General features: G+C 37.8%; 1 non-coding gene across 1 annotated transcript; it reads left to right on the forward strand.

Moving 5' to 3' along the window:
* Window positions 1-7,739: 7,739 nt before the first annotated feature.
* On the forward strand, window positions 7,740-7,847 carry LOC132651814 (U6 spliceosomal RNA). The gene has a single exon (XR_009589374.1). It is a non-coding gene; the product is annotated as a U6 spliceosomal RNA (small nuclear RNA).
* The last annotated feature ends 7,397 nt before the right edge of the window (window positions 7,848-15,244 follow it).

Here is a 15,244-nt window from a genome sequence, read left to right on the forward strand (position 1 = left end):
GTTGGAAAAAACCACAATTTTACTCTTACAAGTCATTGACTTACCTCCATATCAAATGGGGTTCTTAGAGATATTTAATTCTAATTCATGCAACTGCACTTGCATGCATGCATTGAAGTTGTTGAAGAAGGAACAGTAACACACAAGGAAGACAGGCACAGGTGAACATACCTCCCAAGCCCCCAAATGTGAGTCCCCAGTTAAGCTCAGAGTCAACTTATGGAAACGGCCTCCTGAGGCTAGTAAATATATCCCAGGCTGTATTGGCCAATACTTTTTTTAAACTTTTTTTTAATTTTATTTTTTTATCAGTTACATTTTATTAACTCTGTATTCCAGCCATGTCCCGCTCCCTCATTCCCTCCCAGTCTCTCCCTCCCTCCCTCATCTCCACCGTGCCCCTTTCCAAGTCCACTGATAGGGGGGACCTCCTCCCAATTCATCTGACCCAATTCTAACCTAGGTTTCTTGGCAGATTGTATGTTATGGATCTTATTTCTCATTGATAACATGTCCAATGAGAAGTTTTTGCTACACCAAATACCATCAAGGCGATTCTGAACCTGATTCCAATTAAATTCTATTTCATTATACAAAGAACCAGAATTCCTAACAAGAATCATAACAAAAGCAGGTTGCTTAACAACTAATACTTGAAAGAGCAATATTATCAGCACTAACATAATTAATAAGATTGTAATATACACATTCAATTGAATAGGTATAATTTTTCTTAAAATGTCTTACTACAATGTTTCCAATTAGCAGTAAATATGGAGGATTAACACAAGCCAAAACAGAAGTATCCTTGATTAATTTAGCAAAGCTACTTGCATTCCCACAGAGAATGCCTATATATCCCAATGCAGCCCCAATTTTCATACCTAGGTTTGCCAATTTTTATTTGAAGTCCTCCAAAGTCTAGAAGTAACAGCTTTTTCTAAAACAAAGGAAATATGACTCCCTTTACCAGAAGCCAAGTTCTTAATACCCTTAATGATAGACCAATCCATGTCCAGGACTGTAAACACAGGGTCATTGTCCCAGAAGTATATGGTAGGAGTTTCTCAATGCATCTTTTCCAAGGAACCATCTGTTGAAGAAAAGTGTCTTTATCCCCTTTCTCACAGGGTGGGTAAATGATTGGTATTCTGGTCATACCACATCTATAGGCCAGAAAGAAACAACATTAAATCATTTATTTAGATACTCTCAGCCAGGCATATATTTTATATAATGGTTAACAATGATCTGAATATAATCCTGCATAGCCCTAGGCTAACTGTAATCCTTTTTTTTTCCTGTAAAAGAGCATAAGCAATCATTTTGCACTGAAGAATCTCCAGCCTTTTTAAATGAAGAACAACATGTTTTATGTTTTTTTTATACATGATAGATTGTAATAAATGCAATTTTTGTTTAATTGGCTTAAACAAAATTGGTTTAACATGGCTTGCTTTTACTTTGTAAAATTCAAAAAATTAAAACCAAGGATTTTTTATTTTCTCCAAAGTGAGAAATGGTTTTAAGTTCTTTGTTAGACTGCCCAAGGATTACTATTTTACAATACCTGATAAATTTAAAAAATGTTTATATAATTTAACTCTGACGATCCAGGACCAAACACAGAGGTGTTGATTCATATTGTCACATGTCTAAAAATATCCAAGTCTACAGATAAACATACACACACATACACACACACAGATACATAAGGAACATAGAAATGTGAAATTATCACCTTGGAGTAAACAGAATACTGAAATACCATGACTTTACCAGCCCCTATCAGACACAAGTTCTACAGAATCCAGAAGGAGTGGACCCCCTCATGGGTCCCCTCCACACAGATAGATTCCAGAAGGAACAGAATCCCCATAACCTTTCCATAACTTCCAGATTGAGAGCTGGGTCCAGCAGCCCTATTATGACACAAATAAGGTACAATGACCCTCTCTCCTGGTCCCAAAAGGAGTAAAACCTTTAGGGGCCTCTTCCCTGGGAACTGGAGCATCCTCCAGATGCCCTGGACCAGACTGGAAACTCTGCAAGTATACCAGACCTTGCAAGCAAACCAAAACCAGAAACCAAAAGAGAAGCCAAGCCAGGAGACAAAAACAAACAAACAAACAAACAAACAAACAAACAAAAGAGAGGCAAATACAAAAAACAAACCAGGTAACTGCCTTTTAAATATTTAAATATTGTTGAAAACCTGTTTTTGTAATATTAAAACCAAGCATCATCTTTAGGATTGAAATCATAAAGCACATTTATAATTTTAAAAGTTAAAACCAGACTTTAAAATTTATCAGTGCAATCAACTCCATTTTATTATTATGATTATTATTTATTACTATTATTATTATGTAATTTTAATTTATTTAATTCCCTTAATAACTAAACTTGTCCCTTCCTAATTGGATGAGCTCACAGAAAACAGTAATATCCTCCTACAGTTGTCCCATATCTCCTGCACTGTGGCAGGGAAAGCAACTTGGCTTCCTCCCTGCGATAGGCAGTCATCGTGTTGCCCCTCATTTTCAAGGTCCCTTGTTTGGGCACCAACTGACTCATCCTTCAGGCTAGTCGAAAAGGGTCCAAATGAAAGAGGGCATGTAAATGTGGGACAGAGAGGTGAAGATGGAGACAAGACATTCCTGATCAAGTCTTAGTTTACTGAACATCAAAGAACACTTATAAAGCAAAGGATGTAAGTATTTTTTTTTTCATAGTAGCAACACACCTGTGCCACCTGGCAAGGCATCCAGAAATTACCTCAAGGTTGCAGAAATTTTGCTGTCTGGTTCCAAAGTGTGCAGGGAGCTTGCTCTATACTTCTCATGCTCAGAACACCACATTGCAATGACCACCAAGGAAAGTCTCTGAGACATAGAACTTAGAAAAGAGTTGCATCTCCCAAGACCATGAGTCAGAATTCCAACTACCAGACTCCTTCAGAAACCAGACAATTCCTGGGACTAGTTTGGCTGAAACAGAGAAAATCTGTAATTGTAAAAGGAGAAATGAGGGGAAATATATTTGATAGCTAGTTTTGTTCCAAACTAGTGTTGCCAAACCTCTATGAACAGGGTTGCCTTGGCTGACCTGGCTGGATGGCAGCTATGTCCTACTTAGTGGTCAGTGAGGAACCCTCCTGGTCCAGATGTTTACATTTAAAATTGGGCCATAAGGACAGTGAAATGGGCCTGTGTTATATGCCTAGGAAGCAAGAGCAAATGTGCTTCCTGCTATGGTGCTCCAGTTATGTGGAAATTTTATATAATATACTTTACACTCCTTTTCCATTGCTTTCAGGTTCAAATTCCTACCCATGTGCCACTCTATTTTTTTTCTTTAAAATACTTCAATTGAAGTATGTGTCCTTCATCTAATCATTGCCACATGATCAGAGTCTCAGTCCCACCCACCCTCCTTCTTCTACCCCTATGCCCTTTCTCTACTTCCCTGATAGGGTAGGTCCTCCTCCCCATTCTATCTGACCCTAGCTTATCAGGTCTCATCAAGGTTATCTGAAACATCTTCCACTGTGGCCTAAACTCGGGGCATTGTTCTCCTTGTGTCCTCAATTTCTTCTAATTAGGACATTTCCTGCCTCATCTCCTGCAGGCTTCCCAGAACTCTGAGGGGAGGGAGAATTCCTTTTAAAAATCCCATTTACAGCTGAGTGTCATAAGGTCTCTCTCTGAATATTATAGTAATATGGTTCTCTGTATGCAATCCAATTTGATGCAGAAGTAATCATCTCTGTGGATACAAGGACATGGCAAGAATCTATCAGCTGAGGGCAAAGAAAAACATATTTTAATAACAACAGCCTGGGTTGCTTGAAAATTTCCCTAGGATGCTCTGGCCCAACAACTCAATTAACTGCCACCCAATCCCCCTAGTGGAAGCCTGATTCGTTCACAATGGATGACATTTTGGAACTTTTTTCCACACTGTTAGGAGAACTCCTAGTAAGTGAAGAGAAACTATATTTGTATTTGTGCTTTTTAATAGCTTCAACCAGGATGAATTTTTTTGTTCCAACCATTTGCCTGAAAATATCATGATGCCATTTTCTTAGATGAATAATATTCCATATGGAATTATTCCACATTTTCCCCAAAGGAGATTACCATCCTGTTCTTTAGTCCTTGGAAGGTGTTGCCACTTTAATCATTGTATTAAATGAAAAACTATCATGATAACTATGTTCTTTTAGCCTAAAGTCCTTCCATCTCCTTCTACTTCTTGGTGATTTGAATTGTAAATCCCCTTGAAGTGCATCTATTCACATGTTTAGTCCCCAGTGTTGAAATGTATGGGAAGTGTTAGGAGATGTGGCCTTGTTTGATAATATAATTCCTTTTGTTTCCCTAATTTCTTATTCATCCATTTTGTTGTTTGTATACAGAAAGAATACTGGCTTTTTTTTGAGTTAATTTTGTATGTAGTAACTTTGCCAAACTTGTTAATCAGCAAACTGTAGGAGTTCCCATGTAGAATTCTGGGGGTTACTGAAGCATACTATTGTATCATCTGCAAATAATGATAATTTGACTTCTTCCTTTCCAATTTGTATCTGCTTGATCTCCTTCAATTGTCTTATAGTTCTAGCAAGGACTTCCAGAACTATGTTGAAGATATATGGAGAGAGTGGGCAGCCTTAACTTGTCCCTGATTTAAGTGGGATTGCTTTAAGTTTCTCTCCTTTGAGTTTGATGATGGCTATAGGTTTGTTCTATATTGACTTTAATATTTTGAGATATGTGCCTTGTACTCCTGAACTCTCAAATAATTCAGATATGAATGGAGGTTGGATATTGTCATATGCTTTTCAGCTTCTAAGGAGAATATTATGATTTTTTTCTTTCAGTTTGTTAATATGTTGGATCACATTGATGTATTTCTGTATATTGAAACATCCCTGCACACCTGGATTGAAGCCTACTTGAACATAATGAATGCTATCTTTGATGTTTTATTGTGTTTGGTCAAAGTCATAAAGTACCTAGGTTTGACCCTAACAAAGCTAGTGAAAGACTTGTATGAAAAAAAATTTCAAGACTGAACAAAGAATTAGAAGAAGATATGAGAAGATGGAGAGATTCCCCATGCTCATGGGTTGGCAGGATTAACATAGTAAAAATGGCCATCTTACCAAAAGCTATCTACAGATTCAATGCAATTCCCATCAAATTACCAACAGAATTCTTTACAGACCTTGAAAGAAAAATTTTCAACTTCATATGGAAAAACAAGAAACCCAGAATTGGTAAAAACAATTCAAAACAAAAAAAGGTATTCTGGAGATATCTCCATCCCTGATCTCAAGCTGTATTATAGAGCAACAGTAATAAAAATTGCATAGTACTTTCATATAAACAGAATGTTGGTCATTGGAAACAAATAGAAGAAACAAAAAGAAACCAACACAGTCATGAACACCTGAGTTTTGACAAAGATGCCAAAACCATACAATGGAAAAAAAGATAGCACCTTCCACAAATGGTGCTGGTCTAACTATATGTCTACATGTAGAAAAATGTAAATAGACATATATTTTATCTGCCTGAGTAAAACTAAAGTCCAAGTGGATCAAATACCTCCATATAAAAGCAGACGCATTAAATCGGTTAGAAGAAAAAGTGGAGAAGAGCCTTGAACCAATTGGCACAGGAGACAACTTCCTAAACAGAACACTAGCAGCACAGTCTCAGAAAACAACAATCAAAAATGGGACTTTGTGAAACTGAAAAGCTTCTGTAAAGCAAAGGACACAGTCATGAAAACAAAATAAATTCCTTCAGATTGGAAAAGACTCTTCATCAACCAATGTGACATAGGGCTAATATCCAGTACATATAAAGAACAAAAGAAGCTGAAAAGCAACAAACCAAGTAATCCAATTAAAAAGTGGAGTACAGAGATAAACAGAGAATTCTCGATAAAGGAATATCAAATGTCAGAGACACACTGAAAGATATGCTCAATAACATTAGCCATCAGGGAAGTGTAAATCAAAATAACCCTGATATTTCACCTTACACTCATCAGAGTGGCCAAGATCAAAAACACAAGTGACAATACATGCTGGAGTGGTTGTGGAGAAAAGGGTTCTCCCCTTGCTGGTGAGAATGTAAACTTGTATAAACAGTCTAGAAATCAATATGGCGCTTTCTTAGACAATTCAGAGTAGCACATCTTCAAGATCCAGCTATACTACTCCAAGACATATATCCAAAAGAGGCTCAAATGCACAATAAAATCATTTGCTCAACCATGTTTGTAGCAGCTTTATTTGTAATAGTCAGAACTGGGAAACAAATCAGATGCCCTGCATCTGAAAAAAATAGATACAGAAATTGTGATACATTTACACAGTGGAATATTAATCAGTAATAAAAACAAGGAAATAATGAAATTTGCAGGTAAATATTTGGAACTGGAAAGATCATCCTGAGTGAGCTATCCCAGAAACAGAAAGACACACAAGGTACATACTCACACATATAGACCTATAATATAGGATAAACCTACTAAAACCTGTTCATATAAAGAAACTAATAAAGAGGGAGGACTCTGGCTAAAATGCTCAATCCCCATCCTGAAAGGCAAAGTGGACGGACATTAGAAGAAGGAGAAAACAGGAACAAGTTAGGAGGATGCCACAGAAGGCCTCTGAAAGCCATTGCCCTGAAAAGTATCAAAGCAGATCCTGAGACTTATGTCCAACTGTTGGGCAGAGAGCATGGAATCTAATGAAAGAAGTGTGAAATAATAAGTTCTGGAGAGGCCAAGATCTCCACAAGGAGAGCAACAGAACCAACAAATCTAAGCACAGGGTCTTTCCTGAGTCTCATACTCTAAACTAGTATAATACATGGAGATAACCCTACACAGACTTAGCCCATGGCAGTTCAGTGTCCAAGTAGTTTCCACAGTTTTTGGAACAGGGACTGCCTCTGACATTAAGTGATTGGCATTCTCTTAGATTACCTCTTCCTGATGGTTGATCAGCCTTAACAGGCCACAGAGGAAGGCAATGCAGCCACTCCTGAGAAGATCTGATAGACTAGGATCAGAAGATAGGAGAGGAAGAACTCCCCTGTAAGTGGACTTGCAGAGGGGCATGTGAAGGTGAAGTGAAGGAGTGAAGGTGGGATTGGGAGGAGACCAGGGGTTAAGGGTAGATACAAAGTGAGTAAATAATATTTAAAATAAAAAACATTAAAAAATATCATTCCTTTTGGATATATATTATAGAAGAGTGTGCTTTGAGGTTGATATACCAATGAAAGTGACCAGACAGAAAGGAGTTGCTGTTTCTCTGTCTTTGTCACTTTATATCTTTGTTTATTGGTTTCGGTCTCTCTATTTCTGAATATGTCTCTCTAGCTCTCTCTCTGTCTATGTGTCTCTTTCAGTCTCCCTCTCTCTGCCTGTTTCTTGCGATTCAATACGAAAAGCTCTCAGTTTTGGTGAAGGACTACAACAAGATGATTGTTTGGCAAGGTGACGTCATGGATGGTTACTGTGAAAATATAAGCAATGTCCCAATTAAATATTTTTTGTTCAAAGTTTGCCTTGTTCAAGGAGCATATTCACAGAAAATAATTCACTGATCGAGGACATATCTGTCCTTTAACAAATAATAATTGTGTCTGTGATAATGTGAAACTCACAAGTCAAGGACATGTGATTTATTAATGAGCACCTGAAAGAAATATGTGGCACTCGCTTCAGCAGTACATATTCTAAATTTGGAAACAATAGAGAGAAGATTAGCATGGCCCCTGCATAAGGATGACATGCCAATTTGTGAAGTGTTCCATATATTTTTGGAGAAATTAAAGAAAACACAAATACATGAAATTGGGTAGGGAAAGAACTTAGGGAAGAAAACAAAAAGTATGAGGTAAGCATAACCAATAGAATATAAGATATGGAAGAAAGAATCTCAGGTGTGGAAGATACAATGGAAGAAATGGATGCATCTGTCAAAGAAAATGTTAAATCTAAAAAATAACTGACACAGATCATCCAAGAAATTCAAGACACTATAAAAATATAAAACCTAAGAATAATAGGAATAGAGGAAAAAGAAGATTCCCTCCTCTAAGGCCCAGAAAATATTTTCAACAAAATAATTGAAGAAAATTTCCTGAACTTAAAGGAGAGGCCAATAAGTATATAGAGGTCTACAGAACACCCAATAAATTAGTCCAGAAAAGAAAATCTTCCCATTGCAAAATAATCAAAACAGTAAGTATAGAGAACAAAGAAAAACATACTAAAAGTTGCAAGGGAAAAAGACCAAGTAACATCTAATGGCCAACCCGTCAGAATCACTGACTTTTCAACAGAGACTATGAGAGTCAGAAGGGCCTAAATGAACACCATGAAGGCTCTAACAGAACACAGATGTAAGCCCAGGCTACTATACTTAGCAAAACTCTCCATTCTCATAGACGGAGAAAACAAGATCTTTAATAAGAAAAACAAATTTCAACAATGCAGACACACAAATCAATTGTTACAGAAAACACTAGAAGGGAAAATACAAGACAAAACAACTAGCTACTTTCAAGAAAACAAAGGAAATAATTAACCTCACTACAGTAAAACAAAAAGCAACTAAGCACACAACCTTATGACTGCACCCAATATCAAAATGAAAGGATCTAACAGCCACTGGTCATTAATCTCTCTCAACATCAGTGGATTCAATTTTCCAAGAAAAAGACACAGACTAACAGAATGGTTGCTTAAACAAGCCCCAGGAATCTGTTTTGACCTAAGTTAAAAGACAGACATTACCTGAGGGTAAAGGGCTGGAAGGTGACTTTCCAAGCAAATGAACCCAAGAAGCAAGCAGGAGTAGCCATTCTAATATCTGATAAAATAGACTTTCAACCAAAATTAATAAAAAGAAATGGGGAATGATATTTCATACTCATCAAGGGAAAATTCCACCAGGAAGACATCACAATCCTAAACATCTATGCCCTCCACACAAGGACACCCACATTAGGTAAAAGAAACATTGATAAAACTTAAACCACATATAGATCTCCACACGTTAATAGTGGGAAAGTTCAGAATTCCAATCTCAACAAAGCACAGGTCAACAAAACAGAAATTAAACAAAGAAACAATGTCTCTAACAGAGGTCATGAATCAAATAGACTTAACCAACATTTACAAAACCTTACACCCAAACACACAAAAAAATTCACCTTCTTCTCAGCATCTCATGGAATCTTCTCCAAAATAGACTATATAGTTCATCACAAAGCTAACCTCAACAGATACAACAAGATTGAAATACTCCCTTGTATCTTACCTGATCACCATGGAATAAAGTTGGACCTTAAGGACAACAGAAATAACAAAAAGCATACACAAATATGGAAACTGAACAAATTGCTACTAAATGACAGCTTGGTCAGGGAATAAATAAAGAAAGAAATTAAAGTCTTCCTAGATTTCAATGAAAATGAAGGCACAACAAACTCAACCTTGTGGGATACAATGAAATCACTGCTAATAGAAAAGTTCATAGCACGAAGTGCCTTCAAGAGGAAATTTGAGATAGTTCATTCAAGCAACTTAATGGCTCACCTGAAAACTGTAGGGAAAAAAAATAAGCAGACAAACCAAAAAGGAGTAGACAGCTGGAAATAATCAAACTCAGGGCTAAAATCAATCAAATATAAACAAATGAAATAATTCCAGGAATCAATATAAGGAATAGCTGGTTCTTTGAGAAAATCAACAAGATAAACCCTTAACCAAACTACCGAAAAGAAAGAGAGACAACGTCAAAATCAACAAAGTCAGAAATGAAAAGGGGGACTTAACTACAGACATTGAGGAAATCCAAATAATAATTAGGACTTACTTCAAAAGTCTACATGCAAAATTTTGAAAATCTAAAAGAAACGGAGACTTTTCTTCATTGATTCTACTTACCAAACCTGAATCAAGTCCAGGTAAATCTATTAAATAATCCTATATGCCCTAAGGAAATAAAAGTTGTCATCAAAATCTTCAATCCAAAAAAAGCCAAGGACCAGAAGTTTTCAACACAAAATTCTACCAGACCTGTAAAGAAGAGCTAACTCCAATTCTCTCCAAACTATTCCACAAAATAGAAACAGAAGGAACACTACCAAACTCATTCTATGAAGCCACAGTCACCTTGGAACCTAAACCTCACAAAGACCCAACAAAGAAATAGAATTTCAGGCCAATCTCCCTTAAGAACAATGATGAAAAAATATTCAATAAAAAAATTGTCAAACCAAATACATGAACACAGCAAAGCTATCATCCACTATGACCAAGTAGGATTCATCCCATGTATACAAGGGTCATTCAATATATGTAAGAACATCAATGTGATCCACCTTATTAACAAACTGGGAGTGGAGCCAAGATGGCGACTTGCACACATATTTTCTGAGCTGTGGAAAAGCTAAACTTTTGAGTTGGTGAGTGGAAGGACCTCTAATCCAGGAAAACAACAGTAGGTGAGGCTTTCTAAACAACAGGGAACATCACAGGAGGTGAAAACTTTGGTCTCGCGTAAACGTCACCGGGTCTTGCTTGGGGAAGGTGAGAAATGATCCTTTGATCTCGAGGCACTCCCCTCCCCCAGACCTCCCTCCTCCTCAGCACAGCTGGCTCATCTTAGTGCAGACCTAACTGCCTGGGGTCTACAGCCATTGAGGCGGAGCTCCAAGCTCTTTAGCGGCAAAGGCCAGCAGTACTTGTCTCGGAGTTCCAGATTTGCGCTGTGGCTGCACCATCCTCCCAGGACCCGAGTCTGCTAGACATCATACTAGCTCCGCAGGATCATTATCACTGATGGCAAGGCCTGCACAATCCCACAGTGACAGAATAAACACTATATACTCACCAAAACCAGGCAGAAATGCCATACAAGCTAGACACACCAGGCGCTGCACCTTCCAAGCTGGGAGAGCACAGTAAAGAGAACCCAGGACTCCCCAGAAAGCATCTGGACTAGCAACCCAGTCTCCAGTTAAAGCGGGACTTTCTAACCTGGCGGTGGAGCAGCACTGAGCTGGCAGGGCACATCAGCCCTCCAGTTTAAGACTAACCAGGACCAGAGAACAGAGAGCCTGGTTACCGTGATCCCTACTGATGTGACCACCTTGAAATCACCAGCTACAGCAAGACCTGAGAACCTGGCAGTGACAGCAGCACAGAACTGGTGGAGCACATCCAAGGAGCAGGGCAAAACCAGAGAGCAGAGAGCCCGGATACCCCGATCTCTGCCAAGTGACCTGCCTGTAAGTGAGTGCACCCTTGAGAATCTTCAGATCCCCAGATCCTGGGTCCTTCTAAAGCAGAAGCCAGGCATCGAACCCCATCCCACCCACATACCCTCTTTGGGAGACAGAGAGGCACTTGGGACAATGAAGCTCCTGCTCTGTGGATCTAATTGAGGAGTTAAGGCAGTTAATGCCAGAAATTGCGCTGTGATTATCACTAGCACCTGCAACATATATAGTGCAGAGCCCCTCCCACACACTCAAGGGTTCAACATTAACCATCACTCTGTCCCTCGAGACACACGTCCATGCATACTTACACACACACACACGCACATGCATGCTTGCATTTGCCCCATTTGCGCCTGCGTACTTTTCTCCCACAGGAACAGCTAGTCCTCAGCACATGCTAAGGACACAGAACCTCTCTCAGCTTCCTGAAGAACTCCCCAGATTCCAGAGAGAGACAGTACCAGTCTAATCTGAAGAATCAAAAAAAAAACCAAGGAAGGTTTCAGATAAGCCAATGGCCAGGGGTAGGCGAAAGAACACTTCCAACATAAATCAGGACATCATGACTTCACCAGCAAACCCCAAAATCGATGGATACACCAATTCCTCAGAAGCACAGGAAAATGACTTTAAAGCCATACTTGCCCAATTATTTGAGGCTCATAAGGAGGAAATGAAAAAATCTTTCAAAGAGTTGGCCAGTCAGTTGGAGGTAAAGAAAGAAGAAATAGACAAAATCCTTAAAGAAACACAGGCAAACATAGCCAAACAAAGAGAGGCACAAGTAGAGATGAAATTAGTGACATATAAAAAGGAAATGGACAAAGAAATAGAGAAATAGAGACCATCGTAAAGAGACAGGAATCCAAATTCAAATGGATGAAAGAAATGGTGCAAGTCATAAAAACAGAATTAGAATCAATAAAGAAAACACAAAATGAGAAAACCCTTGAGCTGGAGAACTTGGAGAAAAGATCAGGAACCACAAAAGTAAGCATAGCCAACATAATACAAGAGATGGAAGAGAGAATCTCTGGAGCTGAAGACACACTTGCAGAAATTGATACTTCTCTCAAAGAAAAAGTAAAATCAGAATAGTTCCAAACACAAAATATCCAAGAAATCAAGGATGCCATGAAAAGACAAAATATAAGAATAATAGGAATTGATGAAAAAGAAGACTCCAGGCTCCAAGGTCCAGAAAAATATTTTCAAGAAAATCATAGAAGAATATTTTCCCAACTTAAAGAAAGAGATGTCCATAAATATACAAGAGGCCTATAGAACACCAAATAGACTAGACCAGAAAAGAAACACATCACGTCACATCATAGTCAAAACAATAAATCTACAGAACAAAGAAAAGATATTAAAAGCAGCAAGGGAAAAAGGCCAAGTAACATATCAAGGTAGATTTATCAGAATCACACCAGACTTTTCATCAGAAAATATGAAAGCCAGAAGGGCCTGGGCAAGTATCATGGAGACTCTAAGAGATCACAAATGTCAACCCAGACTACTATACCCTGCAAAGCTTTCAATCAACATAGATGGAGAAAACAAAATATGCCATGACAAAACTAAATATACACAATATTTATACAGCAAACGAACCATACAGAAGATACTAGAAGGAAAACTCCAATCTAACGAAAACAACTTCACCCAAGAAAACAGGGCATACAGATAATATCCCAACAAAAATGAAAAGAAAACAAGCAATGAAACAGGGTAAGATCACCTACTCCATTACAAAAGGAACGGACATGCATTGGTCACTATTATCTATCAATATCAATGGACTCAACTCACCAATAAAAAGACAAAGGCTAACAGAATGGTTACGGAAACAAGATCCAACATTCTGTTGCATCCAAGAAACACACCTATGCAACAAAGATAAACACTACCTCAGAGTAAAGGGCTGGAAAAATGTTTTTCAAGCAAATGGTACCAGAAAACAAGCTGGAGGAGCCATCCTAATATCTAAAGAAAATAGACTTTCATCCAAAGTTAATTAAAAAAGATAAGGAAGGCCATTATATTTTCATCAAAGGAAAAATCCACCAAGAGGACACCACTATCTTGAATATCTATGCCCCAAATACAAGAGCACAGAAATTCATAAATGAAACATTATTGAAGCTTAAAACATACATTGATCTTAATACCTTAATAGTGGGAGACTTCAACGTCTCACTCTCACCAAGGGACAGATCAACTAGACAAACACCAAATACGGAAATTTAAAAGCATTGACAGAATGCCTAAATCAAATGGACCTAATAGATGTCTACAGATCTTTTCACCCAAAGTCAAAAGAGTACACCTTCCTTTCAGCACCACATGGAACCTTCTCCAAAATAGACCATATAGTTGGTCACAAATCAAGCCTCAACAGATACAAAAGGAATGAAATAATCCCTTGTATACTATCTGACCACCATGGACTAAAGCTAGAAATAACAACAAGACAAACAACAAAAAGCCGACAAGCACATGGAAAGTGAACAATTTGTTACTCAATGACAGCTGGGTTAAGGAAGAAAAAAAAAAGAAATTAAAGACTTCCTAGAATTCAATGAAAATGAAGGCACAGCATACCCAAACTTATGGGAAACAATGAAAGTAGTGCTCCAAGGAAAATTTATAGCACTAAGTGCCTGCAAGAAGAAATTCGTACATACATCACATACAAACAACTTAATGGCCCAACTGAAAAACCTAGAAAAAAAAAGCAGATACACCCAAGAGGAGCAGATGGCTGGAAATAATCAAACTCAGGGCTGAAATCAATCGACTAGAAACAAATAAATCTATCCAAAGAATCAATGAAACAAAAAGCTGGTTCTTTGAGAAAATCAACAAGATAGATAAACCCTTAGCCAAACTAACTAAAAAGCAGAGAGAAACTATCCAGATCATCAAAATCAGAAATGAAAATGGGGACATAACCACAGACACTGAGGAAATCCAAACAATTATTAGGTCATACTACAAAAGCCTATATGCCACAAAATTTGAAAATATAAATGAAATGGATAATTTTCTTGAAAGATTCCATCTACCAAAAGTAAGTCAAGATCAGGTAGAAAGACTGAATAGCCCTATATCTCCCAAGGAAATCTAAGCAGTCATTAACAGTCTCCCCTCCAAAAAAAGCCCTGGACCAGATGGCTTCAGCGCAGAATTCTACCAGACCTTCAAAGAAGTGCTAACTCCAATTCTCCTCAAGCTATTCCACAAAATAGAAAAAGAAGGAACACTACCAAACTGATTCTATGAAGCCAGTCTATCTACAGTCACTTTGATACCTAAACCATACAATGATCCAACAAAAAAAGCGAACTTCAGACCTATCTCTTTTATGAACATTGATGCAAAAATACTCATTAAATACTTGCAAACAGAATCCAAGAACATATCAAAAATATCATCCACCATGACCAAATAGGCTTCATCCCAGGCATGTAAGGGTGGTTCAACATACGGAAATCCATCAATGTAATCCACCACATAAACAAACTGAAGGAGAAAAACCACATGATCATCTCCTTAGATGCCGAAAAAGCATTTGACAAAGTCCAACACCCATTCATGTTTAAAGTCTTGGAGAGATCATGGATAAAAGGCACATACCTAAACATAGTAAAGGCAATATACAGTAAGCCTACAGCCAACATCAAACTCAATGGAGAGAAACTTAAATCAATCCCACTGAAATCAGGGACAAGACAAGGCAAATGGTGGGATCATTCTGAGTGAAGTATCCCAGAAGGAGAAAGAGAAACATGGTATGTACTCGCTTATATAGACCTACAAGATATGATAAACATAATGAAATCTAAACACCAATAAAAGATAATCAAGAAAGTGGACACGGGAGAAGATGATCAATTCTCATTTAGAAAGACAAATGGGAT

Source organism: Meriones unguiculatus, assembly GCF_030254825.1.
Source record: "Meriones unguiculatus strain TT.TT164.6M chromosome Y unlocalized genomic scaffold, Bangor_MerUng_6.1 ChrY_unordered_Scaffold_25, whole genome shotgun sequence".
NCBI classification, from domain to species: Eukaryota; Metazoa; Chordata; class Mammalia; order Rodentia; family Muridae; genus Meriones; species Meriones unguiculatus.